At 45.7% G+C, this 4380-nt stretch overlaps 1 non-coding gene across 1 annotated transcript; it reads left to right on the forward strand.

The window, feature by feature from the left end:
• Positions 1-283: 283 nt before the first annotated feature.
• Positions 284-358, forward strand: trnan-guu (transfer RNA asparagine (anticodon GUU)). Its single transcript has one exon. It is a non-coding gene; the product is annotated as a tRNA-Asn (tRNA).
• Positions 359-4380: the final 4022 nt, after the last annotated feature.

Here is a 4380-nt window from a genome sequence, read left to right on the forward strand (position 1 = left end):
AAGCAATGGAAATATTAATTCTGGAAAACAAATGTCTGCAAAAACAGTGACCCCGACCTGATTGGAACACAAAACCTTCGGATTTACCGTCAGACACACTACCGTTGCGCCACGAGGCCTAAACAGTGCGGTGGAGATGTTCGTCGAAATGAAGGTTCTGCAATACAAGGGGCTTGGAAATCAGGAGAACCAGTTTCGAGGTTTGAATTTCGAGATAAACCCATGGTGCAGAGCCAACAGATCCCTGGCAGCGATCAGTGACAGGAAGATGCAACTTCAGCAATCCTGACTAGCTCAGTCGGTAGAGTTTGAGACTGTTAATCTCACAGTTGTGAGTTCAAACCCCACGTTGGACGAATTAATTTCCTTACACTTTTTTGGTGCTTTCACAGGAAAACATCATGAATGAACCCATAATCTTCTTTTGCACAATGAAAGAAATGCGAACTGACGGAGTGTTGATCATTTAATCATTTATTCTGTGCTCTGTATAAGAACACAAAAACCAGGAGCAGGAGACGGCCATTTGGCCCTTGGAGCCTGCCTTCTTGTGCACTGAAACAAATTGTAACCATGTTTTTAAATGAGTAGTGCGAGATATTTAGAGGGCACATTTCAATGCTTCACAAAACCATTCCTTTCGCTACAGCCACCCAGGATCGATTCCCGGTTTGAGAAGTATCTTTGATATCACTGTTTGTCATTGAAATGGCGTCATTTTATTAAGTTCGATGGATGTCCCAAAGCACTTCAGAGTGGTGTCCAAACAAATGAGTTTGTAATTAAAAACACTGAATGTCAGGATTGGGATTTGAACCCACGCCTCCAGAGGAGACAGTGACCTGAACCAACGCCTTAGACCGCTCGGCCATCCTGACTGTTGGATGCTCCAGTTGCAAGTTATTACACTGGAAAGTTTCAAAACGGGCACTTGTTCAGTGTAGCTGGAAGGCCCAGTGACCGGGATATCCTCTCCCCCGGGGTTTTCCTGATCCTGTGCTCGATGTACGGGGAGCTTTGGCACGGGTCCGAGGTAGCTTGAATGTGTAGGCTGCTTGCTGGCTTCAGGTGGTCTCTTACCAGTGTGATCAATTCTTCAAAAGGCTTGCTTGCTGGTCTCTCGTGTGCCAGCACGTCCTTCATTGAAGCGTATGTTTTCGAGCCGCAGCTGGTCAAGAGATGGGCTCTTCTCTTGTCTGCCTTATTGTCGCCTAACCAGTCTTTGGTTACAAAGCTTTGCTGGAACCTTTCTATCATGTCCTCCCAATTATTTCCAGCATTGTATTTTTCATCTGAGTCGTTGGTCGCCATTCTGTGGATTCTGTAATCCCGTAACTCGTCGCCACTGAAAAGTCCTGACCCTGTAATACAGACTCACACGAAGCACATACTGAAGTCAAGTTCACTCTGGACCTGCACCTTTATTACACAGCTCTCGAATGCCACACTTGCCTGAGACCTATCCTTATATACCTGTCTGGGAAAGTTATCCAGTGTCTCCTGCAAATGCACCCCTGGTGGTAAGGTAAGTTTGTGGTTACAGTTCATCTCTGGTTACAGTCATGTATGGCATGGTAAGGTACAGTTATGTACAGTAGTGTGAGATACATGACAGTATTGGTATTTATGGTGATTACAGCAATATTTAATCGTCTCACAGACCTCAATTATTTTTATGCGATGAATTGATCGAGGATTGAAACCAGGTTAGTGCGCCAGATCTTAACCCCTCGACCACCAGGGAACAGTTACGATACATGTCGATATACTTATATATATTTATATATGACCCTGAATATCAACGGCTACCTACCTAGACCTCGTGTTGCAACGGTAGTGTGTCTAACTTTGAGTGAGAGAAATTGTTCCACAGTGGCACCCATCTCATCTTTTGTTCACTTTGAAACACTAGAAACTGAGACAGGGGAATAAATAGAGAAACCAAAGCACAGGGTTATAGACAAGAGGAAGAGAGAAGGGTAAAAATACTGTCCCCACCCAGAACGAATGCAGAAACCCCTCTGCTGCGCTCGGGGTTACCACCCACAGCCTGGATACACTAACGTCCCAACAGCTCATTGACTGCCGGAGTGGGACTGTGCGGTGCTTCAGAGGACAGCTCGAAAAAGCAAAGTCACTGATTCCGTCTCATGTGCTCCTCCAATCAAGAAGAGCAACACACTAAAAATGCTCCAATAATGGTTACACCTTATCTTCAGATTTGTTAAACAGTTGGCTCGTTGGTCTAGGGGTGTGATTCTTCTTTCTGGGTTGATACTTGAAATTTGCGAGAGGTCCCGGGTTCAAATCCTGGACGAGCCCTCAATTTACCCAAGAATTTTGAAATTGCATCGAACTTTTGCAAAGAAGGTCTTGCATTTCTTCAACATTTTTCAGTAACTCATGACGCCCCAAAGCGCTTTATAGCCATTGATTTATGTTTGAAGTGATGAAGTGTTGTATTGTGGGGAAAGATGTGCCAAAATCACCCCACACGAACCGCAACTCTTTGCGAAGGAGTTCGGTGCAAATAATCAGGTGCCTCAGGGACTTGGATTTTCTGTGAATGAGTTTTGCTTGTACCTGCGTTCAAGCTTGAAACAGTAACTGGGCTTCCATCTCACGGGAGCAGTGTGTAGCGGTTAGTGAGTAGGTGACCAGGTTGATGTGCGCCGCTTTCAATCTTTGAAATTTCACCAAACAAAGAAACGGTGAATTCAACTGTCCCTGTCAGCGACGGATTGAAGGGATCGCTGCTCCAAACAGAGCTGGAACACGCACAGTGCAGGAATAGGGTCCGCAACATTAAATGTCAAAGTTATTAAGCAGGCAATAATTAAACATACACTTAACAGTACTTACAGCCAAACCATGCGAATGTTAGCCGAAGAACTCAAACACGTTTACAGTTCCCAGCTCGGTGTACAAATTGATCAAACATTAATCGGATTCTAAACTATCTGTTCCAAATGGCACATTTTATATCTTCTCCTTAGCCCTGCTACGTGACAATTTAAACTTTTAATAGTATTACCGAACACAAGTGCCCAACTTCTGATGGAAGGTCATTAACCTGAAACGTTAACTCTGTTTCTCTCTCCACAGATGCTGCCTGACCTGCTCAGTGTTTCCAGCATTTACTCTTTTTATTCTCCAAACTTATAATCAGAATATCACTTCCCTTGTCATCTAACTACACTCCTTCCTGATATGTAGCCTTGTCCTACAAACCAGGCTCCTTTCGGATGATTCAGGCATTCATTGGAATTATAACTTCTTAATAATAACAATTATGTGAAGTATGTAACGATGTAATACTTGCCACCAGAGCGCGCGACTGTTGGAGTCCTAATGGTCACCTGCCCACACGAACAGGACCAGTATAAAAGGTTGGCTGCCATGTAGTTCAGGCACACTGCAGTTGTAATAAAGAAGACTAAGATCAAACTAAATTTAGCTCACAGAACTCAGCCTCGGGGAGTCCTTCTATGCACAACAATTGGCGACGAGTAATATAATTCGAATTTTCACGCAACCATGGCTGCTGTTGGAATATTAGAGAGATCCAAAGAGGATGATGATTGGGAAGCCTTCGTCGAGCAGCTCGACCTGTACTTTGTGGCCAACGAGCTGGAAGGAGACACTAACGTGGCCGATCACAGGGCGGTTCTCCTCACCATCTGTGGGCCGAAAATATACAGCCTCATCAAGAATCTGCTCACACCGACAAAACCAAAGGAGAAGGAATATTCAGCGTTGTGCACACTGGTTTGGGACTACCTAAAGCCGAAGGAGAGTATCCTCATGGCCAGATATCGTTTTAACACGCACCATCGCTCCGGGGACCAGGACCTGGCGGATTATGTCACTGACCTGAGACACCTCGCGGGACTTTGCTATTTTGGAGCTGCATTGGGGCAAATGCTGTGGGACTTTTACGTGCTGGGCATCAGCCACGAGGTCATTCTTCGAAAGCTGCTGCCTGCTGAAACCCGAGACCAGAGCAGGGCCATCGCGATCGCCCAGGCATGCATGGCCACGGACGATAACACCAAACAGATATATTCTCAACATCGAAGCTCATCGGCAAGTACTGTGCATAAAATGATGTCGCTAGCAGGCCTAAATGCATATGGCAGGGTCTATACGTCTGTGGCTGCAAGACCTGTGATGACTCAGAGTCCGCCATCGGGGATCGATGTGAATCTATTAGCACCGTGTTGGTGCTGCGGGGATAATCCTCGGGCCCATCAATATCGATTCAAGCACTACGTGTGCAAAGGCTGCACAACGATGGGGTACCTCCAGTGAATGTGCAAACGTGCTGTGACATACCACGTGGCAGAGGATGATCGATCCGGCACGGATGATGCAGCACAG

The sequence above is a fragment of the Pristiophorus japonicus genome, unplaced genomic scaffold (assembly GCF_044704955.1).
Source record: "Pristiophorus japonicus isolate sPriJap1 unplaced genomic scaffold, sPriJap1.hap1 HAP1_SCAFFOLD_33, whole genome shotgun sequence".
NCBI classification, from domain to species: Eukaryota; Metazoa; Chordata; class Chondrichthyes; family Pristiophoridae; genus Pristiophorus; species Pristiophorus japonicus.